General features: G+C 48.3%; 1 long non-coding RNA gene across 2 annotated transcripts in view; it reads left to right on the top strand.

Annotated features, from left to right (window-relative positions):
• The first annotated feature begins 9798 nt into the window (after nt 1-9798).
• Nucleotides 9799-14101, top strand: part of LOC310712557 — a 96012-nt gene continuing 91709 nt past the window's right edge. For both annotated transcript variants that reach the window (XR_014528937.1, XR_014528938.1), the window contains exon 1: nt 9799-9899. This is a non-coding gene — a long non-coding RNA (uncharacterized lncRNA). The remainder of the gene's footprint in view (nt 9900-14101) is intronic.

The following is a 14101-nucleotide window of genomic DNA, read 5'->3' as shown; positions in this document are numbered from 1 at the left end:
GCCCAGCAGAGAAACCGTGCACCTTGCGCCCCCTCCTGGACAACGGTGCGCCACCCGTCCGTGACTCCTGAGCCTCCCCCGATCTCCTGCCCCCTTCCCCCTTCATTTTGAGAGTTTCACAGGATGTGAAAGAAGAACTTAGCACCTTACCCAGCAGAGAAACCACGCACCTTGCGCCACTCCTAGGCAACAGCCGCCCACCCACGATCTCTCAAAACGAACAGGGGAGGGGACAGGAAATTGGGGGAAGCTCAGGAATCATGGGTGGGTGGCGCGCTGTTGCCCTTATGTGACACCTCAAGCACTGAGATCCTTTAATTGGGGCAATTCTTGTAGCTCCCTGCACCCCTGAGGTTTAGTCAGCCTTCAATTCATAGGAAGCCGTTAGTGCAAAAGGACAGAGAAAAGCTGTTATTCCTTTCTCGTAACACTAGGAGTTTTGGGCAGCCAATGACAGTGAATGTTGAAGATTTGAGAAAGATGGAAGAAAGTGCTGCTTGAAATAGCACATAGTTAAACTCTGGAATTTGCTCACAGGAAGTAACAATGGGCAGCAACTTGGATGTGTTTGGTTAAGGATTAGAAGAAAATAATGGAGGATAAGGCTAGCAATGGCTACTAACCAAGTTGGCCATGTTCTTCCTCAAGTGTTGGAGACAGTATTCCTCTGAATGTCAGTTGCTGGGAACCATAAGGGGTTAGAGTGGTGTTGCTGTTCAGTCCTGCTTTGAGGCTTTGCACAGGCTCCTGGCTGGCCATTGCGACAACAGGGTTCTGGGACAGCTGGCCTGGTTCAGCAGGCTGGTGTAAGCTCTAGCCAGTTGAAGCTTGCGGGAAATCTAACATTTGCCCAAATCTTGATTGCTCACCCAGTGTACCAGTTGAAGGCGAGTAGATTCACAATGTACTTGCTGAAGAAACATGGTTTCACAATTTCTTTCTAAAATCACCAAGCTGTTCATTTGGCTGACTAAGGGAAGCCAAAGGAGAGAAAAAATTGGGAAAGTATGGAGGTCTTTAGTAATGTATACCATGAGAGGGGAACCTCTGACCTGGGGGCCAAATGCAGCCACTGCCTGCCTCTCCACAGGGCCAAGGAAAGGGTGTGTGTCAGGTGGTACATCATTCCTCTGCTTGGGGTCACAAGGGGGACCTCCAAAAATGTTTCCATATATTGTGTGAATAATAATAATAATAATAATAATAATAATAATAATAATAATAATTTATTATTTATACCCCGCCCATCTGGCTGGGTCTCCCCAGCCACTCTGGGCGGCTTCCAAAAGAATACTAAAATACTATGATACATCAAACATTAAAAGCTTCCCTAAACAGGGCTGCCTTCAGATGTCTTCTAAGAGTCTGGTAGTTGTTGTTCTCTTTGACATCTGGTGGGAGGGCGTTCCACAGGGAGGGTGCCACTACCGAGAAGGCCCTCTGCCTGGCTCCCTGTAACTTGGCTTCTCGCAGTGAGGGAACCGCCAGAAGGCCCTCGGTGCTGGAGCTCAGTGTCCGGGTAGAACGATGGAGGTGGAGACGCTCCTTCAGGTATACTGGATCGAGGCCGTTTAGGGCTTTAAAGGTCAGCACCAACACTTTGAATTGTGCTCGGAAACGTACTGGGAGCCAATGTAGGTGTTTCAAGACCGGTGTTATATGGTCTCGGCGGCCATTCCCAGTCACCAGTCTCCCTGCTGCATTCTGGATTAGTTGTAGTTTCCGGGTCACCTTCAAAGGTAGCCCCACGTAGAGCGCATTACAGTAGTCCAAGCGGGAGATAACCAGAGCATGCACCACTCTGGCGAGGCAGTCCACGGGCAGATAGGGTCTCAGCCTACGTACCAGATGGAGCTGGTACACAGCTGCCCTGGGCACGGATTTAACCTGTGCCTCCATGGACAGCTGTGAGTCCAAAATGACTCCCAGGCTGCGCACCTGGTCCTTCAGGGGCACGGTTACCCCATTCAGGACCAGGGAATCCCCCACACCTGCCCGCCTCCTGTCCCCCAGAAACAGTACTTCTGTCTTGTCAGGATTCAATCTCAATCTGTTTGCTGCCATCCATCCTCCAACTGCCTCCAGACACTCACACAGGACTGTCACCGCCTTCACTGGTTCTGATTTGAAAGAAAGGTAGAGCTGGGTATCATCTGCATACTGATGAACACCCAGCCCAAACCCCCTGATGATCTCTCCCAGCGGCTGCATGTAGATGTTGAAAAGCATGGGGGAGAGGACAGAACCCTGAGGCACCCCAGGGGTGAGAGCCTGGGGTGAGAGCCCAGGGGTCTGAACACTCATCCCCCCCCACCACTTTCTGAACATGGCCCAGGAGGAAGGAGCGGAACCACTGTATAACAGTTCCCCCCAGCTCCCAGCCCCTCAAGACGGTCCAGAAGGATGTTATGGTCGATGGTATCAAACGCCGCTGAGAGATCCAGCAGACTAGCATTTCCATTTTGTGTAAGACTACCTAATATGCCACGAGGCCTCTTCCTCCCTCTGCTTCCTCTTCTGCCAACATGCCTCTGCCTACTTGTCCCCATGGAAACAGAGAGGTGGCACTGACGTCCTGGTGAAAGATAGCGTGACTGGGCAAGGTGAGAGGTGAGTGAGAAGGTGGACTTTCCTTGCCTCTCCTGTGGACGATGTGCTCCACCTTCTGAGGGGACTGCCATCCGCCTGTGAAGTGTGGGATATTTACCATGCAGCCAAACCAACAGTGCATGTTTGCTACATAGGCAAATGACAGGAGCTGAAGCCCTCCGAGTTTCTTCCTGAAAGTTTCCCAGAACGAACTCTGAGAGACACTCCCACTGTGCCCCGCTCTGGGGAGGGTGTAGGCATTTAGTCATGTCCGACTCTTCATGACCCCATGGACCAGAGCACGCCAGGCACTCCTGTCTTCCACTGCCTCCTGCAGTTTGGTCAAACTCATGCTTTGATCTTTATTTTTTTGATGTTGAGCTTCAGACCATATTTTGCGCTCTCCTCTTTCACCCTAATTATAAGGTTCTTTAATTCCTCCTCACTTTCTGCCATCAAGGTTGTGTCATCTGCATATCTGAGTTTGTTGATATTTCTTTCGGCAATCTATTATCCAGAAGGATAATATCCAATAAATACATCATCTCCTAGCATCAATACACATCTTTACTTGAAGGGCAGCAGGTGATGGCATGATGTGATGTTGATGTCATGGCATCATATTGTGTGTGTGTGTGTGTGTGTGTGGTGGGCACCCACAATCTGGGGTCCAGGTTGGTGCCTCTGGTTACAGGTGTCTTCCCCTCCTGCTGCAACAGGCTCTTCCCCTTTGTCATCCCACTGAAAAAAGCCCAGGAGGGGCATAAAAAGGACAGAGGAAAGATTAGCTGCTCACAGTCTCAGTCTTGGAAAAAGCCCTGGAGAGGAGGAGACATAGGCAGATATGGGGCGTCAGGGACTTTTCATCTTGGCAGATGATTTCATGCAGGAAGACCCACAGGGAATGATCTGCTGTGCTCATTAGGCCTGACACTCTTTGAAAATTGTGTTTTTCCTAAGAAAGAGTGTGAAAACTACAATTTACTGACTATGACACAGACACATGTGGAAGGTGAGAGATTTTTCTCTGTAGCTTATATGCATGCAGTGGAAAACTAGGAATGCTAGAGTCAAGGCAGATGTTACTTCCTTGTGGAGCCTTTGCAGAAGAAAATATGCTGTATTCGTTGAGTGATTCTTAAAGAAATCACTGAAGTATTAGCTTACAAATATTGTGATTGTAGGATTTTCTTTTCTTATATTACCCCTTTGGCCAAAAATATGTTATAATGCATCATTTTGATAAGGAATGGCAGGATTTGTTTTGCTTTGTTTTTGCAGATGTACCTATTTCTTTCCAATTGTCTCTCACAGGTGCTTCTAGAAAATCCAAGTCTGAAATGGGATGCTCTACAAATTGACCCTAAGCAAATTATAAAAGGTTCCCATGCATCACACCTTTGGGTCCCCTGCCTACCCCATTGCCTCCAACCGAGGTGCCAATTTTTGCTAACAGAGCAGTATTTTTTGCCAGCTGAGGGAGAGCAGAAAAAAACTTTTTATGTAGGCAATGACAGCAGCGAGAATACTATTGGCCCAGAGATGGAAAGAGGATAAAGTTCCAACCAAAGAATATTGGATGATGATTATGGACTATGGCGAAATGGCGAAAGTGACCGGGAGAATGAGAGACCAGGACGAGAAGAAGTTTGAGAGAGAATGGGAAAGATAGGCTGAAGATAAGCTGAAGAAAAGAATAGATATGGAAGCCAGAGAGGGGTGGGGGGAAGTCAAGGGATTCTGGGAATCCAAATGTGAAGGTGAATGATATGTTTAAATTGAAATGTGTAATGAAAAAATGAATAAAAAAATTTCAAAAGAAAGAAGGAAATGGTAGCTCTGTGTCCTGAACACAGCCAGGGGTCACCCAAACCTTTGCACCGCTTTCCCTCATGAAAAATCCTGTGCTTCAGTGCTGAATTGGAACAATCAGCAATCAGGTTTTTCTGCAGATTTCCTGGAAGGAAAGCAGTGGGCACTGGCGGAGGAAGAGGCGTGAGGGGGGAGCGCACCGCTCCCGCAGCGCGCCATCGTGGCTGTCCCTCTGCACACGCTGGTGCCACGCCCCCATGACGTGCCCCTACGGGCGGTGCGCCATACCCCCGGGATGTGCACCAGCCCCGCCCCTGCCTGCTCTCTACCCCCCCTGGTGCCGGAGCATGAAGCTCCACCACTGGCAGTGGGGCCAGGCAAGACCAATCAGACCCATGCCTGGAAAGGATGGTGCAAGTGAAAAACCACCTGGAATTGTGCTTTCCAGGCATGGGACAAGTGGAAGTGTCTGTGTGTGTGTGGGGGGGATCCAGAGGTTTCCAAAGATATGACTGCCTGTGGGTGCACCACAAGCTCTTCAAACTATCTGAAGAAGTGTACTTGCACATGAAAGCTCATACCCCTTGCTGCTCTTCTCCTGGTCTCCTCCTTCAGTCTTCTCCAGGAACACCACCAGGAGAAGCCTCACTGGTGGCACAGAACCCCAGAATTCACTAGCCCCTTCCCTGCGATGCCTAGAATAAAATATTGTGGTAGCCCAGGCAAGCCCTGCCCTGCATAATTGACCACATGATGCAGTGCACCTAAGCAATGCCCATTAACTTGGGGGGGGGGGAGCCACCTCAAATATTTTATTGTGGGGGCCAAAGCCCCCACTGCTCCTAGGAATTAGCTCCTATGCCCCTTCCCCGTATCCTCCACCCAACTCCTCTGCGCCTGGCTCCTCTGCCCACACATCACCCCCTTTGGGGCCCTGCCCATCCCTGACACTCTGTGAGGGTAATTGAGGGGGGTCTTCTAATATAAGCCCCCTTAATAATCTATATTTCCCACCATTTTTGATGATACTGCTGTAAACGCTGCACCCCGTTATACAAGACTCACCAGTACTAATGCTGACTCCATAGTAGAAGCAGTGATCCTCCTTATTTTTATAGTTAGAATCATAGAATCATAGAGTTGGAATAGACCACAAGGGCCATCGAGTCCAACCCCCTGCCAAGCAGGAAACACCATCAGAGCACTCCTGACATATGGTTGTCAAGCCTCTGCTTAAAGACCTCCAAAGTAGGAGACTCCACCACACTCCTGGGCAGCAAATTCCACTGTCAAACAGCTCTTACTGTCAGGAAGTTCTTCCTAATGTTTAGGTGGAATCTTCTTTCTTGTAGTTTGGATCCATTGCTCCGTGTCTGCTTCTCTGGAGCAGCAGAAAACAACCTTTCTCCCTCCTCTATATGACATCCTTTTATATATTTGAACATGGCTATCATATCACCCCTTAACCTCCTCTTCTCCAGGCTAAACTTGCCCAGCTCCCTTAGCCGTTCCTCATAAGGCATCGTTTCCAGACCTTTGACCATTTTGGTTGCCCTTCTCTGGACACGTTCCAGTTTGTCAGTGTCCTTCTTGAACTGTGGTGCCCAGAACTGGACACAGTACTCCAGGTGAGGTCTGACCAGAGCAGAATACAGTGGCACTATTACTTCCCTTGATCTAGATGCTATACTCCTATTGATGCAGCCCAGAATTGCATTGGCTTTTTAGCTGCCGCATCACACTGTTGGCTCATGTCAAGTTTGTGGTCAACCAAGACTCCTAGATCCTTTTCACATGTACTGCTCTCAAGCCAGGTGTCACCCATTTTGTATATGTGCCTCTCATTTTTTTTGCCCAAGTGCAATACTTTACATTTCTCCCTGTTAAAGTTCATCTTGTTTGTTTTGGCCCAGTTCTCTAATCTGTCAAGATCGTTTTGAAGTGTCATCCTGTCCTCTGGGGTGTTAGCCACCCCTCCCAGTTTGGTGTCATCTGCAAATTTGATCAGGATGCCCTTGAGTCCATCATCCAAGTCGTTGATAAAGATGTTGAATAAGACTGGGCCCAAGACAGAACCCTGTGGCACCCCACTAGTCACTCTTCTCCAGGATGAAGAGGAACCATTGATGAGCACCCTTCGGGTTTGGTCAGTCAGCCAGTTACAAATCCACTGAGTGGTAGCATAGTCAAGACCGCATTTTACCAGCTTCTTTACAAGAATATCATGGGGCACCTTGTCAAATGCCTTGCTGAAATCAAGGTAGGCTACATCCACTGCGTCCCCTTCATCTACCAGGCTTGTAATTCTGTCAAAAAATGAGATCAGGTTAGTCTGACATGACTTATTTTTCAGAAATCCATGCTGACTATTGGTGATCACAGCATTCCTTTCTAGGTGCTCACAGTTTGCTTAATGATCTGCTCCAGAATCTTCCCTGGTATTGATGTCAGACTGACTGGGTGATAATTATTTGGGTCCTCTCTTTTCCCCTTTTTGAAAATAGGGACAACATTTGCCCTCCTCCAGTCTGCCGGGACTTCGCCTGTTCTCCAGGAATTCTCAAAGATGACTGCCAGTGGTTCTGAGATCACATCTGCCAGTTCTTTTAATACTCTTGGATGCAGTTCATCTGGTCCTGGAGACTTGAATACATCTAAACTAGCCAAGTATTCTTGTACTATCTCCTTAGTTATTCTGGGCTGTGTTTCCTCTGCTGAATCATTTGCTCCAAATTCTTCAGGTCGGGCATTGTTTTCTTTATCGGAGAAGACTGAGGCAAAGAAGGCATTGAGGAGTTCAGCCCTTTCTGTGTCCCCTGTTTGCATTTCACCATCTTCTCCTCTGAGTGACCCCACTGTTTCTTTGTTCTTCCTTTTGCTACGGACATACCCATAAGAGTCCTAGTATGCTTGGCTGCTCCTTTCCGCTGTATAGTAAACTTCAGAAGAGCATGATCACTTGCGCCTAATGATCCTTCTACTTCTACCCCACTAATCAGGTCATCAACATTGGTTAGGACCAGATCTAAAATGGCTGTTCCTCTTGTTGCTTCTCCCACTTTCTGGACAATGAAGTTGTCTGCAAGGCCAGTGAGGAATCTGTTTGACCTTATGCTCTTGGCTGAGTTTGACATCCAACAAATATCTGGGCAATTGAAGTCCCCCATTACTACTATCTCCCTTCCCTTTTGCATGCTTGGCCATCTGTTCTAGGAAGGCATCATCTATGTCCTCCGTTTGGCTTGGGGATCTATAGTAAACTCCCACAACGAGGTCTCTGTTATTCTTCTCTCCCTTAATTTTGACCCAAATGCTCTCACTTTGGCTTTGAGGTTCTAAATCTTGGATCTCTTCACAGGTATACACATCCCTGACATATAACGCCACCCCTCCTCCTTTCTTGTCTGGTCTGTTTCTCTGAAATAGATTGTATCCCTCCATTATTACATTCCAATCGTGGGACTTATCCCACCAGGTTTCAGTGATGCCTATTATGTCATATTTAGTTTGCTGTACCAAGAGCTCAAGCTCATCTTGTTTATTTCCCATGCTTTGTGCATTAGTGTACAGACATTGAAGTCCATTAATCATTCCCCCGTGTCTCTTATTTAAGGATTTTTTCCTACCCACCACTAGATGTGCGTTCTGTTTGCTCCATTTGGTCTATGACATTTGGATGATCATCTTCATCAATTGATAGACTCCTACCTTCAGGAGCACTGTCTCCCTCCCCCATAGTAGTCAGTTTAAAGCCCTCCTGATGAGGTTTCTGAGATTTTTGGCAAAAACATTCCTCCGAACCGTTGTGAAGTGCAGCCCATCGCTTGCCAGAAGTCCATCTTCAAGAAACTGCAGTCCGTGATCTAAGAATCCAAACCGTTCCTGTTTACACCATTTGCGAAGCCAGCTGTTCACTTCCACTATTTTTTCCTCTCTCCTTGGGCCACGTCGTTCAACTGGGAGGACAGATGAGATGACAATTTGTGCACTTAATTGCTTCAATTTCCTGCCCAGAGCCTCGTAGTCTCTTTTGATCTTCTGGAGGCTATTGCTTGCAGTGTCATTGATTCCCACATGAACCAAGAGGAAGGGGTTTTATGATTCCTTGTAGTTGTTCAGTTACATCTTGGATCTTAGCCCCAGGGAGACAGCACACCTCCCGAGACATCTTGTCAGATCACTGCTTCTGTTCCCCTCAGTAGGGAATCCCCTATCACCACTACATGCCTCCTCTTAGGTTTGGTCGGGGTTCTTCCATGAGCTGTCCGTTCCAAGGTCACCTGCACATTCCCTGAGGACTGACTTTGCTGCTCGTCTTCATATACCTGATCGACTGTAATGAGGGAGAGATCCTCAAATGGAGTCTGTTCTTCGTCTTCCATGCTAGGGGAGAGGACTTCAAAGTGATTGTGTATTTCTAAACAATCAGAGCGAACCCTGGGCCTCCTACTTCTTTGAGTCATGTTTCTCCATATATCTGGCACCTGTGTTGGTGAACTAGCCTCCTTCTCAAGGGTGTCCCCTGTCTCCTCCTTGGTGGAGACGGTGTTCTCTGTTGCTTCCAAGAAGAGCTCCAGCTCTCTAATTCTTTGGAGCGTAGCTACACGTTCCTCCAGTTGCTGGACTTTGTCTTCTAAGAGGGCAATCAACATACAATTTCTGCAGGTAAAGCTGCCTGCAACCTTTGGCAAGATGGCAAACATTGCGCAGGAACCGCAGGCGACTGCAGCTGTTCCCTCACCCTCCATCTTGAAAACGTGTTGTTGGGGGTGGCTACAGTGGTCCTCCATCTTAAAAAGAGTGAAGACAGGACAAATAACCCCCCCAAAAAAACCTAGGTCTCCCCCAACAAACGTTTGAGACTAGCTCCCCTAAATCTAAAAGATGGATTAAACTGCGCGTGCCGCCAGGCTGCTGCCATGCAAGCTCTGATAAGCTCCTCCCACAGCTAATCACCTGACTCAACAGAAACCCTGCCCCCTCTGACCTTTGCACAGGGAGAGCAGCTAATCAGCCACAAGAAACACACACACAAGGAAACCCTTTTGCTCCTCCTTCAGCTGCTGCCCTGCAAGCAGTTGAGCCACACAACTGTCTGAAATGAGGGAGAAGCAACTTGGACCCTTGAGCCCGTTGGGCATCCTCTGCTCATACTCAGGCAATGTCAAACAACCCTTGCAGTTAGTCTGCTCAGCATATTTCTTTTGCAGATGCAATCCACATCTCGTTGTAGGTAAGTGGCGGGAATTGTACCAGCTTCCAGCATTTCTCCAAGTGCAGCGCTTCGGCCTTGCTCTATTCACTCAGGGCTACATTCCAAGATACAAAATGGTAGCCACTACACACACACACACACACACACACACACACACACACACACACACACACAATGGTGGACAATGTTCTACAAAACAGTCCTCTTTCTTAGGGAGATGTAATGATCTCAGGCAGGCAAACAGGCTCCGATAAGAATTAATGAGCCTCTTGGAAGATTTATGGTAAGTTTATTAACAATTAACACAGAGAGAGCGGCATGAGCCTGCCATTCTCAGCTAAGAATTGCCCAGTCTGTGTCCCTGCCGTGAACGCAACATGAAGGCTGACAATGTCCAGTCCTTCCCCTCTTGTCCTCCTGTTGCATCTTAACCCTTTCCTATCTCCTGCTTCGTGGAGAAAGTGGGCAGACTTCACCCCCACTCTCTAAAGAGGAGTACTCTGAATGCTGCTTTCCTCCAGGTTGCCTAGGAACTCCCCCCAAGGTCGTCTCCCCCTTCATTCCCAGACTGTGAGCTTCCTGGGTCTGCTGCTCTAAAATGTCTTGAAACTCTGAAGGGTGCAAGGCTCAACTCACCTACTCTGGCTCTGCCTGTGACTGCGTTCTCTCAGTCTCAGAGTCAGACTTTTCCCAGTCGTCTGACTCTACTACATCCCTGGCAAATGTTTTCCCCAACAAATGTTGCATTTGGAAAAAACACACGATACAACACTCATTATTGGCCATATATATTTATATTTATTTATATTGGACATGATTCAATGACCTAATTTGAACGTGAAAGTCAAATACAACCTGTCGTTGAGGAGGAGCTTCTAGACTTCTGGCAATAAAGGCTGGGAGGCTTCAGGCTGAGACCTCCCCTGCTTCAAGCACAAGGTAGTCGATTTCCCTAAATTGTGGGTTCTTCCGGGAGTTGGAGATTTGCGCTCTCTCCCAGTTACAGCTCATGGGCAGCGTGATTTGCTTTGAAGCACTCTGCTCTAGTGATCCAGGATCCGCTTTCTTCATTCACAACCTTTGCCACTCCATCAATGAAGTGACACATACTTGCCGTCGCACAGCCTCGGGCAGCAGCCTTTAGCATAAAAGTCCCTGTCAAAAAAACACACACAAACATGTCTGTGGGCCATCCAGTCAGGCCAAACCAGATAGGTATGAAGTGGGGCTTGTGAGGGGTGTGGCCTAGAGAGAGGAGGTGTGGCTAAGGAGAATCCCAAAGGCCAGAGAGAGTGAGAGGGTCCTAGAGGGATGCCTGTGGCCCCTGGGCCTGAGGGTCTCCATCCTGGCCCCTCAAAAATTAAGGTGCAATTGTTGAGATGTGTTTGTATTAAAAAAAATCTATTTACCATTTGATTGCAGTAAAAACCTCTAGGGGTTTACAAGAAATATTAACATTAGGTATAAAAGCATTTAAAACCTTTAAAATATTTAAAACTCATTAGAATGAATAGCAAAAGGGAATGGAATGCATCCTGATCTACATGTCTGGATAGGTGTGTCTAAACAAAAATGTTTTATGGAGTTGCTAGGAAGAAATGGAATAAACAGCTACAGGGTTCCAGGCAGCAATTCATCAAGGTTTATCAACGATCTTGTAGTTTTCAGAACAGCACAATATGGTACACTTTTTCGATACGCATCTGGCTGTCACCAGTATATTTCTGGCATCTATCTGTCATACCCTGGGTCACATCTAGACTTTCTAACAGAGCAGTCATTTCTGCCGGCTCCACTTCAGGTTCCAGTTCAGTTCTTAGTTCAAGTTCAAGTGATGGAGAATTAGGATTGTTCCAACTTGGTCCAGCTTGGGGGGGGGGGGGTGACAGCAGCAGCCTGGGCCTGACTACAAGCTACCTAAGTTTTGTGAGTCACAAGAGCTTGTCTTGCTCAGCAGAGTAGCATTAACCATCCTCCCTTGGCTAAGCCTAATTCCCAAAGTGGTTTAACAATCAACTCCTTTTCCAAGAAAATCATGGAAATGGTAGCTCTGTGTCCTGAAGATACCCAGGGGTCATCCATTCTTCTATTTGCTCTGCTGCTTTACCCTGGGGAAAACCCTGTGGTTCGGTGCAGAATTGGAACAATAAGCAATTGGTTTTTCGCCTGCAGATTTCCTGGGAGGAAAGCAGTGGGGCAAGGCAAAACCAATCAGACCCGTGCCTAGAAAGGATGTTGCATGTGGAAAACAACCAGGAAATCTGCTTTCTAGGCATGGGAAAAGTGGAAGTGCAGGGAGGATCCAGAGGTTTCCAAAGCTATGACTCTTTCTGGGTCTCCAGAGCTCTCCAGACTCTGAGGGAGGGTGGATGGATGGGAAGAAAAGGGGATGTCCTGCAACTCTTCTCCTGCCTCTTTCTCCTGCTTTGTATCTGGCTTCCTGGTCTCCTCCTCCTGACTCCCCTCTTCCACCACCACCAGGATCTGCCTCACGGGTGGCACAGAAGCCCACAAATCACTTGCTCCTCCACCTGCCTCCTCTGCTCACACATCCCTCCTCCTTGGACTCCTGACTATCCCAGACACACTGTGAGGGTAACAGGCTCTCCTAATAACTTTCAGCACACTTGCCAGCATGTTTTTTGGGGAAGCCATGACTGTTCAAGGTGGAGTGATACTGCTTTAAATGCATAGGGCAGATGGGGCCCTAACTGCACTCACTGATTGCAGAGACTCACCAACACCGATTCTACCCCCAATGTAGAAGCAGTGGTCCTCGTCATTTCTGCAGCTGACAGTTTTCTGGGCGGCTCGGCACTGATCTGCTCCAAAGTAGGCGCAACTTGGACACTTCAGCCCATTGTCCTCCCTCTTCTCAGGCTCAGGCACTGTAAAGCAATCACCACCCCACCCCAACCTTGCAGTTAGTTTGCAGCTTCACACCACATCTGGCTGTATGTGAGGGATGGGAATTGTGCTCCCCCTTCCAAGAGGGATGTGTACCAGCTCCCAGCACTTCTCCAAGTATAGTGCTCCAGCCTTGCTCCATTCATCCAGGGCTACATTAAGGCATGGTGCAAGAGATTTCTGACTGGGGCCACATTCACAGCATACTTCAAGCACAAGGATACTGCTTTAAGCAATTGGGCTTAGCACTGAGAACCACTGGAGGGCATTCTGAGAGACAAAATGGTAGCCACAGATACACACAAGATGGTGATGAAATTATACAAAATGGTCCCCTTTCTTAGAGAGAGGAAGAAAAAGAAAACTCTGAGTAGTTTCCTCCTTAAAAAATCTCTTCTGGAAAAAGATGTGCTTAGTTCTAGGTGACATTATGATTTCACCTAAGAAAAAATGGTAGCTAATAAGAGCTATTTTGTGGGGGTTGATTGCTAAACCATAGCTCTGTAAGGGTGATTGGGTTTTTCCTACCAACTCTCAGCACCCTTAACAAACTACCACTCCCATAATTCTTTCTAGTGCTGTATACAACAGTATACACCAGGGTGGGGGGATTGCTAAAGGGAAGTAAGTAGTGCTGTGTTGGTAATCCCCCCCCCCCCGCTTTGATGCTCGTTTCCAGCCTCCAAGGTGGGCACTACTGTGCTGGTGGCAGCAGCAGCAGCAGAAGGCAAAGCATTCCTTGGAGGCTGGCTCTGTTGACCCTGTGGATCTCTGCACCCAGACTAACTGCTTGCTTTCCCCTTCCTACATAGGGCTAATAGCAGCTTAGGGCAACATCTTCAAATAGGGAAAATGGAACAAGAGGTGAGGGAAGGATTTGTGTAGGTGGCGCAGGAGCCCATGGTATCTAATATAGTTTTATTAGCATTTGCTTTAGAAGGATGCAAAGCTGAAGAAATTACCGTATTTTTCGCTCTATAGGACGCAGTTTTCCCCCTCCAAAAATTAAGGGGAAATGTGTGTGCATCCCATGGAGTGAATGCAGGCTCCCTGGCTTCAGCGATAGCAACGCGAAGCCTCCGAAGCCTGTACTCCGGAGGCTTTGTGTTGCTTTCGCTGAAGCCAGGAGAGTCTGGTCTTTGAGGCTGGCGGTGGGGGAAAGCAGCGCTTCCCCCCACCGCCAGCCCCACAGGCTTGGGGGACAGCGGGAAGGCGTGCAACGCCTTTGCACTACTCCCCGACCTGGTTTTGAGGCTGGCGGTGGGGGAAAGCAGCGCTTCCCCCCACCGTCAGCCCCACAAGCTCAGTCGAAAAGCCCGCCGGAGCTGTGCGCTCTTTTTATAGGGTGCGCGGCTTCTGCGGGCTTTTCTACGTGGTGGGGAAATTACCCTACCTTGTAGAAAAGCCCGCAGGAGCCACACAGCCTTTAAAGAGCATGCCGCTCTTGGGGGCTTTTCCCCAAGGAGGGAAAAGGGACTGACTGGCCGAGTCAGTCCCTTCTCCCTCCTGTGGGCTTTTGCGGGAGATGGGGGAATTCCCCCACCTCCCGCAATAGCAGGGAGAAGGTCTGGGAGAAGT

This window comes from Podarcis liolepis, assembly GCF_965112155.1.
Source record: "Podarcis liolepis genome assembly, chromosome: 7".
Taxonomy (NCBI): Eukaryota; Metazoa; Chordata; class Lepidosauria; order Squamata; family Lacertidae; genus Podarcis; species Podarcis liolepis.
The sequence above is the reverse complement of the archived record's forward strand: the minus strand, read 5'-3'. Positions and strand labels throughout refer to the sequence as shown.